This window comes from Pongo pygmaeus, chromosome 14 (genome assembly GCF_028885625.2).
Source record: "Pongo pygmaeus isolate AG05252 chromosome 14, NHGRI_mPonPyg2-v2.0_pri, whole genome shotgun sequence".
In the NCBI taxonomy this organism is placed as follows: domain Eukaryota; kingdom Metazoa; phylum Chordata; class Mammalia; order Primates; family Hominidae; genus Pongo; species Pongo pygmaeus.
Genome location: NC_072387.2, coordinates 114,113,172 through 114,127,122, shown reverse-complemented (window position 1 = coordinate 114,127,122; position 13,951 = coordinate 114,113,172).

The window sequence follows — 13,951 nt, the reverse complement described above, 5'->3', positions numbered from 1 at the left end:
AAGACATACATGTTAGATTTTAGAAATTATTATCCTACTAATACACCCAAAAAATCCTTTTCTTTCCTTGTTTTTCTAGAATGACTAAGAATTGAATATATATGTTCCTCATTCTTATATTTTTTCTCATATTTCTCCATAACTTAATTTTTTACTCTTATTTTCAGGGAAAGTTTCTCAACCTTATCTTTCAAAATATCTGTTGAATTTTTTGCTGGCCATGGTTTTACTTATAAGATTTCTTACTATTTAATTACTCTTTGAAGTCTTCTTATTGATTATGACTATGAAGTCTTTATATATAATAAACACAAGTTTTTTTTTTTTTCCTACCTTGTCCTTGTAAACCAAAAGTATCTGAGACAGATCTTAATCAATTTAAAGGCTGATTTTGCCCAGGTAAAAGATCACGTCCTGTGACATAACCTCAGGAAGTCCTGAGAACACGTGCCCAAGGTGGTTGGGTTATACCTTGATTTTTATTCATTTTAGGGAGAGAGAATTTATAGGCAGAGACATAAATCAATACATGTGAGGTATGTGTTGGTTTGGCCTGGAAAGGAAGAACATCTCAAAAGGGGAGGGAGATGCTTTCAGGTCATAGGTGGATTTAAAGATTTCCTGATTGGCAATTGGTTAAAAGCATTAAGCTCTGGCTGAAGAGTTGAAATCAGCTTGAGTTAAGGTAACTAGGGGGATTGTGGAAGCCAAGGTTCTTGTCATCAGGGAGAATAGATGTGAATGTCTCTTATCAAGGGTGTCATACTCTCTGAAGAGAACTAGTAAAGGAAGGCGATTCTCTACAGAATGTAGATTTCCCTCCACACCAGATAGCTTTGCAGGGCCACCTCAAAATATGTTGAAGAAATACATTTTAGGGTAGAATGCTTTGATTTCCTTTTAAGTTCTGTTATCTGTCATGTGATATACCAGCATTTGGTTGGAGTTAGTACCTTATTGCTACAAAGAGTCTGTTCTGTCAGTCTTAGCATCTCTATTTTAAGGTTAACGCTGGTCAGTTGTGTGCTTGAACTCCCAAGCACACAATGATCGTGCGCCTGTCTGACCACTCCTTTCCCATGATGACTTCCAAGTTTCCTTGTGTTTGTTTGGCCAAGAGCAGGGTTCATTCAGTCAATTGAGGGGCTAAGAATTTGAGTTTTGATTTACATCCTACCTACATTGTGTTTTCTTTCTCCAGACCTCTAATTGATGTGTATACTCTGGATTTTATCTATCATATTAGGTACTTTTCTCAAAATCTGATACTTCATGTTTGCCTATTCACTTAAAAAAAACAGGATAGTGAAGATTTTTAGCTTAATTGCTTTTCATCTCTTATTTTTTAGGCCTGCATCTCACCTTTGTAGACTGTCTGTCTTCAAGACCAGGGTATTTTTCCATTGTTTTTTTAAAAAAAATCATTTATTTTCTGAGACCCAATTAGCTTCAGTATGATGGAGGGGCATGGACACAGAGGAAGGTCAAACAATGTCATCTTTTGACAATCCTGGGTTGAGTTTTAACCAGAAATATGCAGACTTTTCATGCTACCTTCCTCAGCAGGACCACACTTCACCTGCCTCCTTATGGAATCCTGTGTCATCCCTGGAGTTCTTCTGTATCAACCTGCTCCGTTTAATCAGTGTGATACTCAGAAGGCACCTGGAGCTTCCCTGGCACAGCTGAATGACTAACTCCTCTTCCATCTGGCTGTGCCTTATCAGTTTTTTATATCAAAGGATAAAGCCAGTGAAAATATGTGTTAGGGGTGGGGGACAGAGATCTATACTGATGTCATAACCAGAGTCCTCCTCACACTCTTACTCTGTGAACTTCAGCAGATAATTCATCTCATGTTTCATAAAGAAGAGCCTGTTGGGCTTAAATTCTCTTATATTCTACTCTCTCACACTATAGATCCAGATGTTGTCTAACTAGTAACGAAGGAGATGCTCTCCTCCACTTCCTTCACTCTACTGTATCCTCTTGTATATTCTAAGTATTTATCATTCACCTACGTCCTCTGAAATAGTGGTTCATCATCTATTTCTTTCCATCCTTGTATCATCAATCTCCTTCTTATTCAGTATTTTCTTTCAGCCTATAAACAGTTTTCCCAACTCATTAAAATACAATATTTTCAACAGTTTTATTCAATGAATCCTTAATTACTAAGATGTAGGTTACCTCTAATACTATGCTGTTATAAAAAACGTTGTAAAGAATATCATATATAAGTGTGTATGTGTGTATATCTGCATACATTTATGTACTTATGTATATATGTTTGTGTACTTTTGATACATGCCTAAATGTAAAATTACTAGGTCAAGAATTTTAGGGATTTTGACGTATGATACATGACCAACTGCTTTTTTGGAAAAGTCATAAAAATATACCATCATATGACTACACATCTCTTACAGAGTTAACTGATACTTGTCCTCAACACTCAACCTAGTCTTTATCAATTTAATCAGCAAAAATCCTATCACTTCCCATTTTATCTTTCAGTTTTATGTAATTTTTTACAAAGTGTTACAATTTTTGTATAATTGTTGTTTGTCTTTACAGTTTCTCAAGAAAATTTGTCTTTCCAAAATACATATTTAAAATCCCTTCTTATTTTATTATTTCAGATTTCACATGTGTGTCTATTTCATGTGGACTTTGTTTTGATGTAAGATATGCATTTGAAATCTAAACATGCAGTTTCCAAATGATTAACAGCTGGCCCATGATTTTTAAATTTTTCTCTACTTCTCTAATTATCTCAGTAAAATCAATTTTATATTCTTTTAAAAATTTAAACCGAATCTAGCCTTCCTTTTCTGTATGAGTGATCTACCTTAGTGCTGTTTAATCTTAGGAGAAGTAAATTGTTTTGTATAGGGTTCCCTTTACAATTCTGCAATAAAACTTACATTTAATATAGCCTACTTCGCATGTAATTTCTAAAAATTAGTAAAATTGTATATTTATCGTAAAATAAAAAAGAAGAGTAATTCATGTTAAAAGTGTCTATATATGCATACATATTCATATATTTAATGTTCAGGCATGATAACCCTAATAGCCATAATGTAGTTGATACAGTCTTACAGTTGCTCATAATGAATAAGATGGGTACGAGAAGAGAAGTGAAACAATATTTAACACCCACACACACCCACTCACACACACACACCCGCCACGCAGTCTTCCTTGTTCATGGTAGGTATTTTCTGTAGAGTTTCTGAGAATACTGAATTAGCGAATACTGAATTATTGCTCCTAGGAGAAGTACAGAGTTAGGTTCCTGCAAGCCTCTGGCCACAACATTTTCATTAACTGAAATGGGTTTGTTTCATACAGGTTTGTTTGCCAACATCCTTGTAAAACAAGCCAGTCTCATCAGTGTTGAAAACCTGCTCTTTCACATAACAGTTATTAGGGATTTGAAAAATGCTTCCACTGCCTCCTGATCTGGAGAGTACCGTGCCTGCCTGCAAGCTGAAAATGTTCATGCTGTATCACCCTATGAAGTGTGTGAGCCAGTGCTAGCTGGGACCAGGCTTTCACATTTTTCTGACTCTGGGTCATGTAACCAGAAGCTTTTTTGGCTTCCAGCTTCATAATGATGCTGCCAAATGCATTTTTAAAAGTCAGTTATCATCTCATGAATCCATAAATTTGGTCCTTTGTCCACCTTTTCCATACCATTGTTACACACACCAGGGATCGCTTTAGCACTTTCTGGGGCAGGCTCACATGCGAATTGATACACATCTTTTCTACTTTTCTGGATATGCTATTAATAGATTGTTTATAATTAACCCTGAAATCCAATATCGGATGGCCAAGAGCACTATCTATAACTCACACGTGAACAAAGCTTCTCTAACATATGAATTTTTTCCCATAAGGCACATCACGGCCTTCTTGTGATTGAGAATACTATACAACACTTTAGTGTTACATTTGGGGGCCACTTTAAACAGTAAAATTACTCACAAAAACACAAAACTGAAAAAAAGTGCCACTCACTAGACCATGAGGAGAACAAGTGTTTACAGCATGAAAGCTGAAACAAGGAGAGAGGACATTGCCTTGTTCAACTCAGCCTCATTCAAACATGCTTCTTAAATAACTCAAATTTTCTATCACTCTAAGCATAACTGTGAATGACTATGAAAGCACTGTGAGTATTCATTTGGGGGCTAAAAATAAACTTTAGTAAGTAGAAAAACTCACAGATATGGAATCTGCAAAGAATGAAGATTGACTGCATATATATTATTGCACATGCATGCTTACCTGTAAAATGATGTACATGGCATCCTGAATATAGAATGATGCAGATAGATTGCATCTGTTACTTTAAAATAATGGATAACATTGCCATTGTTGATGTGACTTTCTATAATGATGAAAAAGTTTGGTTAATTTCCAAACAGAATAAGGTATGTTCTTGTTTTGATTTCCACAGTCACTGCAGTTTTTTTTTTTTTGAAAATTTATTTTACTTTAAACACGCATAAAATATGCTTTGTGTATTTTTATATTAGTTATCTAGTGTCATTACAATGCTGTATATAAGCTATCACAAAACTCATTGACTTTAACAATCCTCATTTATTTGGTTCACGGGTCTATATATCAGTGATTTAGGCTGGGCTTGGCTAAGTAGGTCTCTGGTTTTGGTGAGGTCACTCAGCTGGCTTTGTGTCTGGGATGGATTGTGACAACTGAGGCAACTTAACACTGCTCCATATGTTTTATCCTTCAGGGGCTTTGTCCTGGCCTTCTCTCATGAGAAGGAAAAGGAACAAGTGCAGGCCAGTCCCATTTGATACGGCGCTCTTCCCATCTCCCTGAATCCACTGGCCAGAACATGTCAGAGTGAGACAGACCTTCGATAGGAAGGCGAAGGGCATGATTACAAGGGTCTGTGCCGGGGTGCCTAGTTAATCTAAGAAAAAAAAAATTAATGTGCATTTTGTTTGCAATAACTGAGTTTGTGGACTAGCATGCATTTGCAACCAATGTCACTTCAATTGTATTTTAAAGGATTATGGACACATTTATTTCCAATAACCTCAGATCCATGATGAAGAAAAATTAATGAAAGTCATAATTGGTATTTTGGGAAAGACAAAAACATTCAGAGAAAAACAAACTTAATATAATAGTCTTCATCTTAAAACAATTAGATCAAATAATTATATTGATCCTGAGAGATTTGATGTGAGAGCTTATATTTAATTCTGCTACCCTGGTTAAAGGTGACACCTCACCTATCCACAGATCTTTGCCTGAATATTTTTATCATTCCCCTGAAGACATAAGAAGGGAAAGGACGAATAATTAAATTTTAAATAACTGTTTGTGGGTCACCTAGAATAGGCAGTAGAACATACATTTTATGACAAGCTTTTGTTATGCAGATGAGGTGTGAAGCCAAAATAACTTTTGCCTGGAGGAGGGAGATGGGGGATTCAGAATTTTCCAACAGATGACATATACAGTGATTTCTGACTTGGGTTTTTGAGAGTCTAGGTAAGCATGATAGAGGGCCACTACGAATGACCTGGGAATAAATGACGCTCTGATGCCCAAGTTAAAAGCTTTCTGTAGTACTTTGGACTTTGGAGGTCTTGTTGCAGCACGGACTTAGGTAGATGCAGTGGCTGCCTCTGAACAGGGGATGCTAAGTAACAAACACTGGGGAGCTCAGCTGGCAAGGGTTAAAGTTGGCATTTAAACACAGACGTATCACAGGCCCTGGCTCAGAAGGACAACACTGTACTGCTTCCCAATATGTAACAAGTATCTTCTCATTATGGACATTCTGGATACTTGTATTAAGTTTTGTTTCTAATACAGCTTCTATCAATCACCTTGCAATGAAGGTTGTCACGCCTATAAATATTGTAATACTTGAGATTGTTTATATAATTCCCAGAAATGAAGTAAGTGGGTCAAAAGATCCGAACAATTCTGAGACTTTTTGAAAGTTTAATCAAATTGATTTCTAAAAAGTCCGTATCCTCATTTTAATTTCAACCAACAGTACATGGGAGTCTTGGGTTTGAAACCTATAAATATTTTATATTTTTGGTAATTTAGCAAGTACAAAATGGCAAATCAATTGCTTTGGTCATTTATATTTTATCCGTATAATTTTGCTTTGCACAAATTTATGAACCTACTCAGTTTTCTCTTTGGTGTAGTATCTGTGTAGGTGCTGCATGCTTGGCATTTTTTTCCCAGCCAATATCACAACACATCTTGTAAATTAGGACAATTTGGATGTCATTGTGCCTGTTCATTCAACTACAACTAAAAAGAGAACTTATAAAATAAACTTCTACAGGAAAAAAGTTATAATGATATTTACGGAAGTTATTGGGAACCAAAATGAGGAAAGTTTAATCAGCAGACTTTAGAAAATGTCTCAATGGGAGAAAAAAAGCTAAAAGTCTTAAGTGGTTTTAAATCAAGAAGCAGTGCAATGAAGAACTTGATAGAACTGGGCAAAAAGGGTGGAGGAGAATGGTCATAGCAAATAAAATCAATGAAATGAAACATAATTTGAATCAGCATAATTTGAATCATAGAGAAATCTCCTCTTGGAATAAGCAGATACACATACACATTGTTGTTCAAATTGTTTGTCTATATTTAAAATTTAAAAGTTAGCAATAGCCGGGTCAGTTTTTAGAAATGTGTCATATACCACATGGACCATTCAACAACATGAAAAATACACGTAGACATGAGGCAATTATTCAGAAACTTGTTAATTGAAAACATTTATATTTGATGCATCTAGATGATTAAATGCAAGAGATGGAAGATTGCTTTTTCTGATGGGGCAAATTATATTTACAGCTGTTTGATGAGAGATATTTTATATTTGTGAACTTTGTAGAGGATTTTAAAGAACATTTTGTTAATAGTTAACGACTCTCAGAAAATCCACCGGTTTTAAATGCAGTGAAGCTGGCTGTAACATATGATAAGATCTTTATGTGCAGGTGGAAATATTTCTTCATGGTCATTTGCTATTTTAACTCACAGGGAACAAAGCCCACTGGATGTACTCGTTGAAGCAACCAAATAGAATCAATCAAAAGACACACATAGCATCTGCAAACATCAGAGAATACAAACAAAGAAAGTTCAAGAAAATGGATCTCAAGGGCTCTGTTTGCATAGGTCTGGCCTCTCCAAGATCGAGCCATTCTCAGACCTTTTACTGGAATGGCTTTGTGTAATGCATTGCCTAATGGCTCGGCTGTTCAAACGTGATACATTCCGTTATGACACTTAGGCTACGCGACCTATGTGCAGACTGCAAGACAGAGCTGAAGCAACAGTCACACTCCCAACCCAAACACACTTAAAAATTAATGCTGTGAAGGGGAGAACTGTATTCCACATCTCCATGAACGGTTACTGGTGCCAAATTAAATGAATATCAAAGGAGCAATGAAGAAGTATTATAGGAAATAAAAAGCAAAAGGGAAAAACTCCTTTAGGAGTTGAATAATTTAATGGAGGGAGGGACGCTTTCCACCTGAAACTACATTTGCAGTAACTTGTGGGAGTCACAGGTGTTTCCACATGTGCCCTCAACCACTCGTTCAATCCCTTGCAAATTGTTGACCTTTACAAAATTGAAAGCAATTCTCTAGTCAAGACGAAGTATAAACAGAGGGTGTAAGACAGCCCCTGATTTCAGCGAGTTTGTAATCTTGTGGAGGAATCATGACACATGCTTAGTATTAATCATGCAAGGCAAAGATCATTATGTAAATTTTTAAGAGTAAAAAACATGAGCTTTTTGAGTTTAGAGGCAGAAAAATAAAACACAAATCTAATGATTCTCTCTGCTAACATAATAATGCCGTGTTGTACTATTTGTAGTTTGTCATTTTGCCCTCCAAACAGTCAGAATTATTCATGCACTATGTCTTATAGAGAAAATCGTGATATAGTTGAGAGAACTGGGAATGGAACTATCTCTAATAATTATGTGCTTGCTCCTTCTAGAAGCACACATTTTATCTAGTACTTCTAATTATATGGTAGTGATGTGTAAGTATTACTAATTACAGGGAAATGCTTGTCATGCATATACCATTTACTCGGTTTTCAGTTAAAAAAAAAAATGACCGCCAGGGTGAGAAATAGATGCTTCAAGGCAATAGATTGCTGCCAAAGTTACGTGGCTTTCAAAGCTTTCACTGATTTTCGAACGTAATTATTTCAGTTTCATGGTTTGCAAATGCATAAATAACCAATCATGTGATGGTGTTCAACTCAGGTGATTTATGCAAATTCCTAGTGTTACAGGTTCAAATAGAAATATTTTACTTGGTATTAATTGAATAAGATATGAAGGTACAAATATTCTTAAAATAGACTCAAAAATATGCCTTTCTTTAGGGCCCACAGAGGTATGGACCTAACTTAAATCTGTTCATCTTTTAGTTTTTTAAATAATTAGATGCATATTGTTACAAAACAAGATATGAAAAATTTGTGAAACTTCATGTATCTTATTTCACTAAAAATTACTTAAGTTTAAATGTGTGTACTCAATAATATTAAGTTCTCCTGCCTTTATTGTTTGTTTATCCAAGAAACAATAAAGGTTTATTGTTTGTTTATCCAAGAAACAGTAAAGGTTTATTGTTTATCCAAGAAACAATAAAGGTTTATTGTTATAAGCCTTTTTAGCAATGGTATTGGATATCTTAATGTGATGTTTATGTGTAGTGGTATTTATTATTACATACAGTATTTTATTTTTATATTCATATGACATTCTTCACAATTTATGCTTCTACGGTTATTTTAATTTGAGAGGAAGGATCAAGTAGTATAAACAATCATTAAATTCAGCTACTACACTTTTGCTGAAGTTCAGGAAACAAAACTCTTAGGGAATAGGCAGATTTTCAAAATTATTGCATGTAATTAGTCCAAGATTAAAAAGAATTTTTTGTCTCTTTCACTGTGAAAGATTAGTGATGCTTTAATTAATTTACTGGCACTGAGCTTAGAAAAAGTTATACACTTTCAGGAAAGCAAACCCTTTGAAACAATTTCATTAGTGTAGATTTTCAGAATCTGCATTAAGAAAGAGACATGGTGACTCAAGACTGTAACATGTTAAGTAGTTCTCCTCATTGTGATATTTTTCATTAAAGAGAAATAAGACTGCCTGTTGCGTACTACTTATCTCTTCCAAGATAGTATTACAAATATTTCAATGCTTAAGTTTTTAAAAAAAGTTGATACATATATTTTACACAGGTATGGGGTACATGTGATATTCTGTTACATGTATGGTATATGTAATGGTCAAGACAGAGTGTGTGGGGTATCTGTTACCTTGAGGATTTATCATTTCTATGTGTTGGAAACATTTCAAGTTATCTCTTCTAGCTGCTATGAATGATACAATACGTTGTAGCTAACTATAGTCACCCTACTCTGCTATTTAACATTAAAACTTATACCTTTCATCTACCAATATGTTTGCACCCATTAACCAACTTCTCTTCCTACTCTCCTCCTCCCACCCACACACCCTTCCCAGCCTCTGGTATCTATCATCCTACTCTCTACCTCCATGATATCCACTTTTCTAGTTCCCACATATAAGTGAGAACATCAGTGCCTTAACTCTTAACACTATGAGGTAGACGTTGTTGCTCCCATTTCACAGGGGAGGAAACTGAAGCTTATGCAATCAAGGTAACAGATGTGTGCACAACGGATATAATTTTGATTTATAACATTGAGGTTACAAAGCCTATTCCAACCACTGTACATAAAGCAAAAGAATTGTATTAGAGTAATAAAAAATAAGATTGTGGTGAAGTGTTGGGAAGAACACTCATAACAAGAGGATTACAAAACTGAAGCGCCTGCAAAAGAGAGGTTAGGTTTGAGGGCGGGGGGCGGTGGCATAAGAAGTGGGGGACTTCTCAGAAATGCCAAGGCAAGGAGGTGTAGAGGCTGTCCAGGGAGAGAGGAGTGTGTAAATGGCACGTGTCACTGCCCAAAGCCCAGGATAGAAAGCGGATTGTATTTATAAGGAAGATTTTTCTTATCTAGAATAAACAAAATAAGGGTATTCCTCTGGAAACCTCCTTCACAGGGAGAGGGCACTCAAATATTTTACACTGTGGGTAAAATAATGATGACTCTTTTGCATAATTTTGATATAAAAATATGCACTTCAATGTGTGCATTTAACACTGTAAAACAGAGGTGTCTGTAGCATGTCACTGCAGTATGTCGATGAAGTATGTCATTCTTATTTATTCATTTATTTAGACCGAGTCTTGCTCTGTCGCCAGGCTGGAGTGCAGTGGCGCGATCTGGGCTCACTGCAACCTCTGCCTCCTGGGTTCAAGCGATTCCCCCACCTCCACCTCCTGAGTAGCTGGGACAACAGGCACGTGCCACCATGCCCAGCTAATTTTTTGTATTTTAGTAGAGACTAGGTTTAACCATGTTGGCAAAGATGGTCTTGATCTCCTGACCTTGTGATCCACCCGCCTTGACCTCCCAAAGTGCCGCATGTGTTCATGTCTACCACCAGAGGAGTTTGGTTAAAACTACATATTTTGGAGTCCCTATTCCCACTCTTTGAGTAAACCAAGGTGAGGCAGACCCCATATCCTCCTCCAGCTTCTGCTGCATTTCTTCACTCTTCTTCACAGAAAAATAATAAAATATTTTTGAAAAATTAGTCTACCTTGGGTGTTTTACTTTCTCACCTTCCATTCATTGCAAATTAATTTTAGTTTGATTTCTAGCTTTACTTCTCCATTGAAACCCTCCAATCAAGATCATCAATGACCACTTGTTAAATCCCCTGAAGCCATTTAAAATCAAATCATATAACCTCTCTCAGGGCATAATAGAATCAGCTACTCCCTCTTTCCAAAAACACTTTTCTCTGCTTGTTTTGGGGAAACAATGTTCTGCTTTGCCCTAATGTCCTCGTCAGATAATTTATTTCTTGCCTTATTTTTTCAGCTTTCTTGTATCTATCAATGATATTTGTTTGGTTTTCTATGATTTTATAAATGAACTATCTCTCCAACTACAATATACAGGGAAAAGCTTATTTTGTATTTTTTACATAACATAGATCCAACAACATATTATAATAAATGGTTGCTTAATAATATAGTAATGAATGCTATTGATTTGTTTATGATAGTTATAACAATATCAAGTGATTGCTATGGTTTGAATGTGTCCTGTTCAAAATTTGCAAATAGGATTTGGTGCCCTTATAAAGGGGATTGATAGAGGGAGTTTGTTCTCTCTTGCCCTTCTGCCTTCTGCCATGTGAGAATGCAGCAAGAAGGGCCTCACCAGATGATGGTGACTTAATCTTGGACTCCCAGCCCCCAGAACTGTGAGAAATAAATTTTTCCTTTATAAATTACCCATTTACAGGTGTTCTGTTATAGCAGTACCAAAAAAACTAAGGCAGTGATACTAAAGAGTTGCATATTTCTGATTCCTCTTTAAAGAATCACTAGTATCTAGCGGATAGAAGCCAAATCTTGTTCATCTTTTACATATTTATAGTATCATTTTCTTGTTGAATTGTTGGCTCTTAAAAGTTTTGGAGTTCATAGTTGCATATAAGATACTTTTAATAATAAATATATTATGGTGAAACAAATGCAAGCTTTACCGTCAGAAAGACCTGGATTTCTTTATTCATACATTCTCAAATCCGTTGATATAAATCTGGAAAAGTAATCTAGCCTCATTGAGTCTCATTATTAGTGTCTGAAAAATGAAGAAAATTACAGTAACTACCAAGAACATTATAAAGAATAGAGATAATATATAAATATAAAGAGTCCAGCTCATGAGGTGTCAATAAGCAATCGCTGTTATTATTATTCATCAAGGGTGTCTTATCAGCAAAGATTTAAGCAGTGATTAGGTAGGTAATGTCAACCTTAAATAATGAGACTCAGAAAACATGATTAAGTATAAAGTTTACTTGAGTACAAAGCTTGGGGACAGTTACCTGGAAACACCTACTCCTAACAAGTTGGATCAGTGTTCCAATGTGTACAAGCCAAGATTTTATTTATCTAGACAGAGACAGAGACATTTTGGCAGGATTACAACACTTTTCATATGAGACCAGTGCATATGTTACAGCAGTTTGATCAGTTTCAGATTGAATGACCAAGGAAATTACCTTATTGCTCTGTAAGGAGGGGTAGTGATATTAGGGGGTCTTATCTGTGGAGCTGTTTGGTCTTCCTAATAATTCACAGGAAAAAAAATGGCATAAGTTTTAGCTGCATGCTACTTGACTCAGGCCACATAGCCACATTGCTCTCAAGGCTCAGAATAATTTAGTTCCAACAGCTTTAAGTTTGAATTACTTAATTTCATAGTCACTAGTGGAGGAAAAAGATGATAATGAAGCATGAGTCCTTGCAGTAATCTTTCCAATATACCACAAGACCTAGCGCTCTCCCAGCCCTTGAGAGGTGTTAACATTCTTATCGGGAGTACAATAATAATAATTAGTTTTTGAGTGCCTACTCAATTTTTTGTGCCATACCACTTGCTCTGCGACTTTGGACAAATTAATAAACCTCATTATGTCTTAGTTTTCTCATATATAAAATACAGTGGATAGTCATGTTGTGATGAAGAATAAATTGATTTATGTTAATTGATTAGTATAGCATCTGGGAAATAATATGTGTACCACAAATGTCAGCTGTTATTATCCTTGTTCTTATTATAATTATGTGTCTGAAATTTTTGTTATATACCTATCTATACTGTCAATCATTCTCTAAGAACTTCTATGGAAAAGTAACATTTTCTTCACTTTAAGATGAGAAAAGTAAGACATGAAGAAGTTAGTGTTTTACTCAGGGACAGGGAGAAAACAAGTGATAAAATTAGGATTTGAACCTTAATCTGTGTTAATTCCAAGCCTGTACCTGCCAATAGTCTCAGGGTAACCATTGTTTTAGATATCACTATCTACAGCCTTTTAAAGCAATGTTTTGTTTTGTTTGCAATCATGTGTCTTTTCTTAGTATTTAAAAACATAAATACCCATCATTAAGGATGAGCAGAGAGCTCCTTAAGTACAGCTATTAGCTCATTTAATCATCACGGAAACACACATCTATAACTTATGTACATGGTGTTGTAATTCCATTTCAAAGGGAGACATAATCTTAGATCAATAAAGGCATTTTCCCAAGGTCAAATAATAGTAGGTGTAATGAAAATATCAGTAGAAGTTAAGGTGATTGTCTTATCGTTGAACACTTTACTAACGCTTTCCCTACGTGTTGTATTTCTAACATACTCGTCAAAGGATGATTCACACATTACAGAAGAAGAAACAGGCTAAGGGAAACTGTGAACCTTGCTCAAAATATTACACCATTTATGTGGCAGAATCAAGACTAAAATCCACATTTGCCTAATTTCAGCGCCCCTGCTTTATGGCTTTGCTATACTGCTTCCTGCTTAAGTCCATTAACAAGTGCTCAGTTGAGACACAAAATGTTATGTAGCATAGATAAGCTCATTATTGGCTAGAAAATTTGGGACAGATATTAACTTTCAGCATCTTGTGTCATAAAATAACTTCAGTGTGGTCCCCACAGCAAGTCTGATTTAGAACACTGTTCTCTGTTAATGGGTCTTCCAAGAAGAGTAATTTGTCTATGGTCTGCCAAGTACTTAAATGAATTAACTTGCTGGGTGAAGTTATTTTCTAATGTCAGGGTGTTCTGAAGGAGTAAATGAGGTAGAAAATGATAATGGTTAACCGTCGCATAAAAGCTGTCACAGTGACATTAGGCCCTGTCTTAGAGCAATGTTTTAAAGATTTGGGTTTAGAGATTTAGAGATTTTTAAAAATAGTGCCACT